The sequence below is a fragment of the Silene latifolia genome, chromosome 2, assembly GCF_048544455.1.
Source record: "Silene latifolia isolate original U9 population chromosome 2, ASM4854445v1, whole genome shotgun sequence".
Taxonomy (NCBI): domain Eukaryota; kingdom Viridiplantae; phylum Streptophyta; class Magnoliopsida; order Caryophyllales; family Caryophyllaceae; genus Silene; species Silene latifolia.
In genome coordinates, this window is record NC_133527.1 from 120,014,404 (window position 1) to 120,026,380 (window position 11,977).

The window sequence follows — 11,977 nt, forward strand, 5'->3', positions numbered from 1 at the left end:
TATTAATTTAATCCTCATTAAATCAAAACATCTACAAATTATCATACAATCATCTTAACTGATTAAAACAACAATATGAACAAATCAAAATGGAAACAAATCATCAAAAACCAAAGAAAAAAACAGAAAACAATCGGCAAAAAAAAAAATTTTTACACGGCAAAAAAATTTTTACAACCGAATTTTTTTTTTCTTCTTTTTTCGAAATGCTTTTGTTTAAATTTAATTATGAAATTCATATAAAAATAATTTCGTGGCCTTGTCTCTGATACCACTTGTGGGAATTATCGGTATACTTTCCTTTAATTATAAGGATTATAACGAAATTATAATCTATGAAAACTAGTCATAAATGAAATAGCATAAACAAAATAGAAAAGATGAAGAATCAACCTTTGGTCCTAGCAAATTCGGCCTAAGAACAATATCAAAACGATATTCGCCTAATCGTTGCACCCAAAATGATATAAGATATGCCTTTGTTCTTGCTAGAATAGAACCCCAAAATTGTAAATTAATTTTTAGGTTTGTTTTTGTGTAAAATGATGAGAGAATTAGGTCAAGTGAATTAGGTTAAGAAATGATCTCTCTCTATTAAAACCGTGTAGAAAGGAGTATATAGGGGGAGATATTTATTTCCCTTTTTCGGTTTTAGCAACAACCACAAATCAGGATAAAATCCTCTTATTTTCGGTTATTGTTAAACCATATATAATGTGTATATTTTATCAATTGTCTATATATCGACATGTATTAATAAGTCCACTTATAACAGCTTGCAGTCGATTTATCAATACCAGTCTGTCAACATACATTATGACAATATTGTATAATATATATACATTAATTATAAATATCGCATATTTATAATTTGCTAATTAAATATAACTGGTTACATTTAATTACGAATTAACATCTTAATTCGTTTAACCTAACATTATATACATTTATTAAATATTAACATATTATATTCAATTTACGAATTGACAGTTAATTCGTCTCAGCTAATATTATTTAATTAGATTAAATAATCGTCTCATCATCACATTGACCAACTGTTTAGTCAAATACTTGGACTAACCTTTTAGTCAGGCATCAATGTGGTTATATTTTCATACAATCACATCTCTCAAACACATCCTTTAGGTGTGACTTTTAGGGACCAGTTGATCACCGTCATCAGTATGATAATAACGTCAAACTTTCTAGCAAGCCAACCGTTATTAAGTAATCGTTAATCAACTGATAAAATACGAAGTATACCCTTGTGAACCTATAAGAGATTTATAAATGTTATCACACTCATTTGTGGAGGACACAAGCTCCAACACTTATACCATTTATAAGTAAGTTCAAAGCTAAACAATATAAATGCAAATTTTAATTTAAAAAAGAAGTCAAGTTCCTCAAACTGAATGCTTCACGGGAGAGAGTTGCCAACAAGATATAAGCATAAGAGGCAGGAACAAGACATGATTGTAGAATCACTACCGTTCTTTAACAAAATCGAATACCAGACCAAACGATCAGGCTGCCATCCATGAACAATATGTTTGAAGAAGAAAATAGTTGTTGATTCTCCAGTCAAAACTCTAACAAAACTAAACCTTTCTACCTCAGATGGAAGTCCCAAAATATTGTCATTCAAGCCATATCGCTTATCTGCCAATCTGTCATTCCTCTTATTTGAATCTCTGAGCATCACAATCAACTAGTTAAATTTTAACATAAACATATACTATAAGTGATCATATAAAAGAGAGAACATAAAAAATGAAGAACACATTCACAAACAATCAATATTGCACAAACTGAATGTTTCCAAGTCACAACAATATCAATACAATTTAGGCCATAAAATTGAGCAATTCCTTACAATCTTTCATCAATTTGATCAAAAACTACCGCAAGTGCCTTAACATCTTCAAACTGCCATAATTTCAATAGGTAACCTATAATAAAAGCCAATATATCAACCAACTAACACAAACAAACAATATTAAAAAACGGTATTAAACAGAAGCTCTCCAGTAATAAAAATTTCAAAATAATGCAATACATTCACAATTTATCAATATCACACAAAAGAGAATTCATTTTACGCCCATCTACACTAACTTAAAGTTGCAAAATAATACATGGCTTGATAAAGTACAGCAAGCAACCAACTAATCAAATGTTAAATACTCCGTAGTAAATATCATACATAATAACGAGCTAAAAACAAACTGAATAGCTTAATCAGTAAGCTATGTGAGTGCACACCACATCACACACTATAAATTTCACGAAATGCAAGAAGATTACAGCACAAATGTAAGTTTACTGATGTTATGTACATAAGTTTTATCACAAGGGTCCATCTAGTACAAAAACGCATATGTAAAACCACCTCACAACGCCCCAAGCATCACTGATAAAAATCCTCATTAACAAAGCTAGCCTAGATTCAGAGTTCTAACAAATAATCACTTTTACCAGTGTACTTCTGATATGTGCTGTTATTTAAAAAAAATATGATCAGGTAGACATGTACCCCAAAAATGCACAGCCACCATGCACCAAAAGACAAATAAACTAGTGCAAATTCTCATTTGTGACGGGCTCTTTTTCATCACAAATTGTGACGGACCCAAATGTGACCATTTTAAAGGGAAAACGTGACCAATATTTAATAGGTAACATATCATGAGTGGTTACTTTTTATATTAACGTGGTTCATTTGGGGCCATCACAATTTGTGACCGTCACAAGAGAAACCAAATGATAAACTAGTGGCAAGCACAACTATTTAATTGTCTAACTATTTAATAAGTGGCAGACTATCAAGTGTCGGGTGTGGAGTCAACACCCAATGTTACTAATGATGTCAATGGCTCAATGCTGCAATGCACCTCTCTTTTTTCCTGTACTGCAAGTATACTTTACTATGTTTAGTTTTCTTTTAGTTTTAGCTTAGAGGTTATGCTTGATTCTAATCTACTTTGAGTTCAAGTTAGTAAATAAGTAAGAACTTAAATCATTTCTTGACAGTTTGTGAATTATTATGAAGATGCAACTATATATGTTATTTTGACACTTTACGTATGAGACGATAAATACTGTAATACAATACTCTCGTATGGCAACTGTATATTATCTTACCAATCTATTTCCCAATACTTCTGACAAAGGAGATAGATAAAAACGGTGGCTTGTATAGCAAAAGTAAAAAGGATAATACATGAAACAGTTCATACATCTTTTTGTATTTTTAACACTAGAATTGAAGAATCATGTAGAATCCAATAGTACATGAACGCGTCAGAAACAAGGTAAGCTTTGATTGATAATATAATTATGTTCTAGTAATCTGTTCTTCTTAATCGAGTAGGAGAAATTATATCACCAATATTAAAAATCAACGCAACTTCAAAAAATTCAATAGCAAATAGAATTGAATAGCAACAAACAAAAAAACAAGTCGAAAAATCAAATTGAAATTACCGAAACTGAATCGTCGTACCTGATAGACAATTGGGAATATTGCGGATGAAGCCTACTAATGTAGATGATTGAATTGAATAGCAAAAAACAACTGATGTAGACGATTGATATGATAGAAGGCGATTGTAGAAAACGATTGAACTGCAGTATTATTAACTATTGATGAAGACAATTAGATGATTTAGGTCAAAATGTCAAATAGCGGTTTCTTACCTCTAAGCAAATAAAAGTGTGAATTTGCTTTTTCACTTTTTTTTTCCTTCTAATTTTCGCTTATATCGCCTAATTTTTAGACTCTTAATAATATTTTCAATTTCAAAATATATTAGGTTATGCACTAAGCCCCCGTTTTTTTGCACTTAATTTCAGATCTTATAAATTTAATTTAGTTTAGGTCCATTCAACTTCAGTCTAAAAGAACAAGTACATGATCATATTCTAACAAATTTAATCGAAAACCAAAAAAAAAACATTTTTAATTATGACTTTTCATCGGTTCGAAATGGACCGAAACCGGAATCACAAAAATCAAGAGCCGGAGATCAGACCGGAATCAAAAATTTCCTACCAGAAAATTCCGGTCCAAGACCAAACCGGACACGTTAGACTGGAATTTGTTCGTACTCACCTATTTACATCATGTTTATAAATGATTTATTAATGTTATTCCCATATAAAATGAAGAAATATATATTATTATCGTAAATAACGACAAATTAAACATATTTGAACAAGATTTATAAAGAATCTTATAAAATATAAACTAACTTAAGAAATAAATAGAAACATAAATTTTGGTCTTTTTGCCCAATCCGGTCTGAACCGAAATGGACCTGAATCTTTAAAAAGCGTGCACATTCCGATTCTGGTCCGATCTGAACCAAAAAGGGAACAACCCTAATTTTGAGGACACAATGCAACATATCAAAAAAAGGGTTGCTAGAGCATACATTAAATGCAACACTTAAAAAATAATGCTGCTACATGTAGTGATAAAATACAACAATTTGTAAAAATGTTGCATTATAGGGATAAATGCAACATTTTTGTGATAAGTGTTGCTTAGATAATATCTCTACTATAATTTGCAACATTAAAAATAAGTATTGTGTGTAATATGTTACAATAGGTCCATTTTGTAGTAGTGATATCCCAGTCCGAAGGGAATGTTGGGGACCTTAGCCTGTTTCAAGGGAGGTAAGGTGCTCTTCAGTGGATTGAGGGGCAAACCGGGAAGTAGCCCTGGCGCATCATGATGCGGTTGACCGTGAGGTTGGCGAACGGGTCACAATCAAAGGGTGTTGATTCATCAGTTATGGCATTCACAGCTTGGAATCCCCACAATTCATTATTATCTTCCTCAATGGTCTGGGAGGCTATTCCCTTTCTCATGACAGCTTTGATCGGGGAAGTAGTAATTGTGATCGTTTTTCCGTTGAAGGGGACCCTGATCTTCTGGTGGAGAGTTGAGGTAACTGCCTTGACGACGTGAATCCAGGAGCGTCCTAGGAGCATATTGAAGGAGGCGTCGATGTCGGCCACCTGAAAATTAGTTTGCCTTTCCAGTGGTCCGGTTGCGACAGTCAGAGGGATGAGCCCTGCGACCTTGCGACGAGTGCCGTCGTAGACGCGTACTCCTTGATTTGTTTGGACCAAATTAGCTTCCTCAATACCCAGCTTTTGAGCAGTCTTGAGGGGAATGACATTTACCGCGGATCCGTCATCTACAAGGAACATGGGTACATTCTTCTTGAGATATTGTACGGTAATGTACAGGGCAAGGTTATGATTAGCTCCGAAGGGAGGGATATCTTCGTTAGAGAAGACGACTGGGTTGTTCAAATCAGGGGCGTCCCTCGTCATGTGTGCCTCTATTTCTTCAGGGGAAGAGGTTGAGGGCACAATTAATTTTCCCAAGGCCTGTAGCAAAGCCTGTCGATGCTCAACGGATGTCGCGATCAGTTGCCAGATCGAGATCTCGACTTTTGCCTTCTGAAGCTGCTGAGGATCGAATTCTCAGGAGCTCTTGGTTGAGTGTCTACTTCCGGGACGACTTGGTCGTTTGGAGCGACCGCTGAATTGTTCGGGTTCTGATAGGAGCGTCCGGACCGGGTAAGGTGACCGATCTCTTTCGCCCGTTTCTCTTTCCCTGGGACGATATAGACATCTTCAACATCATCTCTCCATATGCCATTGATTTCAAGATCTCGAAGGCGCCTTGGAGGGGTATTCTTTGGTAGGCAATTTTTGTGAGGGATATTTTTGTGAGGGTGATTTTTGTGGAGTTGATTATTGTGAGGGTGATTATTGTGAGGATGATTATTGTGAGGTGCATGCCAGAATGGTTGCGGGAGCAATCCTTCCTGGTGAGGGTAGTTTTGGGCGCTTGCGGGACTCTCCCTCGGGCGTGGTGGCGGAGGATTGAAGATAAGCCGGCGATAGGCATCGTCAAGTCGGGTAATCCTTTCGGAGAGGCTGGCTATGGCTTCCTCAACCTGTTGGAACATGGTGAGCATAGTTGCGGCACTAAACACAAATACCCCGTCCGAGGGATCTTTCTCCAAGGTATTCACCTCGTCATCAATTGGCAGGATGAGGTGAGAGCAGTCCAGAATTGGCTCATCGTTGGAGATAGCGTGGATTTCGAGAGGATTTGATTTGTTGTTTGGCTTAGTCGGTGGGGGTAGAGGCAATTCCCCTTTCTCAATCATGTCTTGGATGATGTGTTTGAGTTTGAAGCAGGTTTCTGTATCATGCCCTTTCCCTTGATGGTACTGACAGTAGGCATTGGGGTTCCAGAAGCGGGATTTCTTACCATCGGTCGTATCCGGGGTGGTTCCGATTGGTTATAACTTTCCCTGGTCCATGAGCCTCTTCAGGGCACTTGCATAAGTTGCCCCTATATTAGTGAACACTCTCTGGGGGCGCTCAGCTCTCTTGGCAGATGGTTCAACGAGGTTGACCTCATCGATCTTGTTCGTTTGACCATAAGGGCGAGATCCGGTTGAGGTCGATCCCTGGTAGCCTCTGCCAGTGGTCTTGGCTAAGACACCCTTTCGGAGGTCATCTTCAATGCGTGTTCCCAGAATTTGCAGATCCTGGAAGGTCTTAATATTTTGATACCTCAGTAAGTTGGCATACAATGGGCGGAGATTGTTGACGAACTTTTCCACCAAGGTTGATTCACTCGGCTTGCTGACCAACTGAGTGCTTACCCTCCTCCAACGGGTTAAGAACTCGGTGAATCCCTCCTTGTCGTTCTGGGTTAGGACCTCAAGGGTACGGGTATTGGCTTGGATTTCAACATTGTCAGCGTATTGCTTAGAAAATTCAACTGCGACCTCATCCTAGGTGGTAAGGTTCTTCGGGTCAAGGGAGTAGTACCATTGGCGAGGGATCGGTTCCAAGGATGATGGGAAGATCCGGGTGAAGAGCTCCTGTTTGACCCCTTTTATGGCCATGTAGTCTTTGAAGGCTCGAATATGATTGAGCTCTCCCTTGAATCTAGGTACATCAGTCAGGGTAAAGTTGTTAGGTAATTGATCCCCAACAGGTTCAAACCTTCGGTTGTTCTCAAGATGGATATTGTTACCCCGGACTAGGAGCTGTTCTTCCAAGAGTTTAAGCCTTTTCTCAGTTTCAGTCAAGGATGGAGTATTATGTTCTCCAGCTTATTTGTTTTCCAGGTTGTCGATACGGGTCTCGACACGATCCAGGGTGACCTTAAGAGCGGTGAGCAGGCTGGCTAGCTGAGCAGTCGTGACCTCTATGGTGTTATCATTGTTGTTGATGATGACAGACGAAGTTGAAGATGGGGCCATGGCTCTGAGGCAGAAAAACGGCTCACATTATAACTCAATGCGACACGGTTCGAAGACTGAACGCAGACAACACAAAGGACGAGACAAAGATCAGACTCAACAAGACGAGGATGACCGTGTGTGGTTCCTCGGTGCTGACTCGATTTATGACGTGACGGTGTTGACCGAGCTTTTAACATGAGTCCAACATAACGGCGTGACGCCATTAGACGAGTCTCGTGGTGATACGACTCATAAGTAAAGACCCATAAGTACGTTTGCTTCGACTCGATAGATACGAGGCGGAATTGGAATGGTGGACTGAAGTTTTCGAAAATAGAAATTTTCAAAAAGATTCATTTGTCGCTTTGTGGACGGCTTCCGAAGATAGAGATCTCCGCAAGTCGATCAGTTGAAAGGGACTGTCTTAAGTTTATTTGCAAAAGACGGTTTTGAGTTTGAATCGGCTCGGAAAACAAGGTATTGCTTCCCAAGACGGTTTTTGAAATTCAAAATTGTATGTTTTGAAAATAGAGTTTGAAATGTTTGAGGAGGTCTCGGGGATGGTGCATGGTCCTCGGGATCTCGAAAGTGTCTCGAGAAAAGGGTGTGTGCTTTTCTCGGGTTTTGAAAGAGCCATTGTCGGCGCGAGACGGGTTAAAGTCCGTGTCTAGACGCGGCGATTATAACGGCGTAAAAAGGTGATTTGAAATGGTTGTAGAAAACCGGGTTTGAAAAACGTCATTAAGACGACCTAGAAAGGCGTGTTTAAATGGTTATAAAAACCGAGTTTGAAAATCGTCATTACGACGGCCTAGAAAGGCGTGTTGAAAATGGTTATAAAAACCGAATTTGAAAATCGTCATTACGACGTCCTAGAAAGGCGTGTTGAAATGGTTATAAAAACCGGGTTTGAAAATCGCCATTACGACGGCCTAGAAAGGCGTGTTGAAATGGTTATAAAATCGAGTTTGAAAATCGTCATTACGACGGCCTAGAAAGGCGTGTTGAAATGGTTATAAAAATCGGGTTTGAAAATCGCCATTACGACGGCCTATAAAGGCGTGCAACGGTTGGCAAAAGACCGAGGTTTGAGACGGCCATTATAACGGCGCAAAAGGGTGTTTTTGAAAGTTTGAAAATGACACGGAAGGACTTATGATCAAGTATCTGTAGATACCTCATTTCTGCACCTCCCGCAAACCACCCGGTGATGATTGGGCCGCATGTTTGGTACGCGGAACGATTTGTTACAGTTCATAAGTTTATCGTCAAGTGATTGCTCAAACACTGGTGTCTACCTCTTAATTGTCATTTACGCGCCGATACGGTCGTTTTGACAGTAATTAGAGTACATTTGGAGTCCGGGCCTAAAACCGTCTTCATTTTCTGATAACCGCTAAAATCCCGAGTCAGAATGTTCTGGAATGTTCCGGATATTTCTATTCCATATTTCACAATCTTTTAATCTTTGGTAAAGAATTTCCCGAAATATTCACACAAAATATTAAGGAAAATAAGATTAATCCGTTATTCCATAAACTAAACACGGAAATCTTTCTTCCGCAAGAGGAAACCACCTGGGAACAGACGCAGCAGCTGCTTCGCCTCTTCCAAGGGACGCAGTGCCTGCTGCGCCTCTTCCCAAGTCCTTTTCTGCGTATTTTTCGTATCTTTTCATATCTTTTCGAGATTCACTTCCAAAGTCTCTCCGAAAACCCTAATTCCTTCACGTGATTAGTATAAATAGGAGCCTTCGCTCCTCATATTTCTCACGCGAGTGTCCGCCCTTCTCTTCTCCCTTTGCATTCTAGACCACGTTCTTACTTTTTGGCGTCTACGTGCTTGAACTTTCGACCACGTAAGCTCGGATCTTTCTGAGTACCAGCCTCGTTTGCATGACCGACCAATTTGACCAACTCCACCATAATCAACTTAATAAATCTTAATCGTTTTCCTCTTACGACGGCACTTTCGTTACATTCGAGTCGAGCATCACTAATCATAAACTTAGTTCATCTCGTTTCGTCAAATATGTGAGTCTGAGGGTGTAAATCCTTCTTTGTTTATTGTTATTTACTTTTTATAATCATATTGTAAGGTTTATGTCGAAAGTACTTCTAAAAACCGATTTGTAAAACCATGTTTAAAACCCTTTTTACGGATTATCAGGAGACAGACGTCGAGAAAGGACGCAGCAACTACTGCGCCTCTTCAAAGGGACGCAGCACCTGCTGCGCCTCTTCGTGAGGCTGCCGCAGTTCCTGCTTTCTTTCTTCTTCCTTCGTCTTCTGTCAATTCGTTTGTTTTGTTATTTTCTTTCGTTTATTGTTCATTATTCATATGACGACTTAAGCATGATAATTCTAATAATTCAACATATTGTTAATCGTTGTTAGTATATAATTCATCGTTAAATCCCGACTTAAATCCCTTATAATCCAATATTTGCGGGTTTTCGTCATTAAAATCAATCCGGGTTGTAGGGATTCGATTCTTTCATATCGAGTTTCTGGAATTCGATCTTTGATATATTCCCACCTGTTTCTCCGTCATTAGTTCTTCATTAATTCGTCATATTTACCATAATTAGTTCACTCATGTCGCTAATCAATCTTTCATTCATGTAATTAATTCGTTTTCATTCGTTTCGTCCATGTTTTATCGCTTTTATGACTCATTCACATGTAATTAATGTATTAAATCACTTTCATCCGAGTCATATATCGTGATCAATCATTAAATTTCACCCACGAATACTAACGATTTGCAGTTCCGGCTTCACAGCCAGAACTCAGCCTTGGAACAGACGCAGCAACTGGTGCGCCTCTTCCAGAGGGCGCAGCTCTGCTGCACCTGTTCTAGGTTGATTTCTGTCTCTGAACTCCCGTTCTGCCTTGACCTAGTTTAATTAGTTTACGTATTAATCTACTATTATTCGTATTATCGCCTAATTCCTGTTCGTTAATTCGTTTGTTTATTCTTTTTCCCAAATTATCCGTTTTTAAAAGTATTTTCGACATAAATCATTAATCCGTTGTAATTATTGTATTTATTATTGTATTTCTTTTATCGCATTGTTTGTATGCTTTCACATGTAATTGAATCTAAATCCCTACTTCGACTCAATTGTATGCTAAATTATTTGTTCACCGACATAGCCTAATTCTCACATGTTAGGACCAAAACTTGGATGTTTCATTGCATGGATATAATTGACAATATATCGAGTATAGACGATTTTCCCTAATCATTATTAGAGGCCGCTATCGAGGCGGGCGGGATTAGGTGTTCGATCAAAAGAGCTTCCTAATACGTACCCTCACCCCTTACTCCAGATCTCTGTGAACATCCGTGTTCATTGGCATCCACGAAAGTCATTCTAGACATAGAATGCTAAGGGTAACGAGTGCTTAGTGTTCATGTCACTACTTTGTGTCTTGACATGACACGAGGTATTCGAACGGTTTCCAATTTTCCACAATAAATTGGTGGCGATTCCACAAATGCAAACGCTTGTTTCCCAAGCGCCCCCGTGTCCACAGTTTGGCGACTCCGCTGGGGATAATACACTTACGTGTAGCCAAAAGGATAAAACTTGAACAAGGTTAGGGAATAGTTTGTACAAGACAATTATCGGTTTTCATAACTCGGTCTTCCTAGATCGTTTCATTCGGCCTTCCTAGGCCCAACCCAACCCATTCGACCAATCGTCCCGTCTAAACGGTCCTAATTCTTATTTGGGCCTAAGGATGGATAGCGATTGACGTCATCCATACCATGGTACTTACTCTTGTTTGTATCAAGGACTTTCACTACTTGAGGAAATGGACTAGGAATCGGCCTTACTCTTGTTTGGTACTAGCTTCTCCACAGACTTCGGGTTTGATTGTTCGGTATGGCAACCCACCCTTTAAACCAAAATCCTTTTAAATGCACTCAGCATCCCGTTATAATGCTTGTATAAATGTTTGTACCTTACATGATCACCATTTCTAAACGAAATCATGACGATTTTTGTAAAATCAAAATCCCTTTAAGATGTAAATTTCGAAAAAAGCCAATGATTAGCGCAAAGCCGAGTCAAAACTCTGTCCATTTGTCGAGTCAAAATTCCGGGCCCAAGCCCATTTCAAAACCTCACTTCGAGTCCACTCCTACAATTACACTATAGTTGACTAGGACATACATTTTCAAACTTTGTCATCTTTTCAAAACTCACTCGACACAAGTGGCACACACCCACTTCCCAAGTCAAAACATTTATTTCTTAGTAAGTGTGTTAGAATGGTCGATCGTGTAACACCCCCTCATACCAAGGTACCTTACCAGGACTACCCCAGCATGAAAGGCTGTTACCATCTCGGTTGCCCGAGGTTAGTATATATCAAAAGCAACAGTCCAAACACATTTATTACAGTATAAAGAGTTAGCGATTACATTATCTCAGACCAACTCAAAATAAAAGTACAAGGTCTCAAAACAAATGAAATCTAAGACATCTAAACTCATAACAGCGAAAGCTAGACTTGACGTGATAACTCCCCATGACTGTCCCATAGCTAACATCTGCATTACCTATCACAATCTGCTCACCATCCCCGAATGGATCACCGCAGGTTTTACAAACAACAACACGGGGTCAGTACTACTCAATCAATATAAGACAACAAACAATACAACCAGCTGAT

General features: G+C 38.6%; 1 long non-coding RNA gene across 1 annotated transcript; it reads right to left on the reverse strand.

The window, feature by feature from the left end:
* Positions 1-1,246: 1,246 nt before the first annotated feature.
* On the reverse strand, positions 1,247-3,769 carry LOC141642920 (uncharacterized). Its single transcript, XR_012543537.1, has 2 exons — positions 3,506-3,769; positions 1,247-1,694 (listed from the first exon to the last, which is right to left on the reverse strand). It is a non-coding gene; the product is annotated as an uncharacterized LOC141642920 (long non-coding RNA).
* Positions 3,770-11,977: the final 8,208 nt, after the last annotated feature.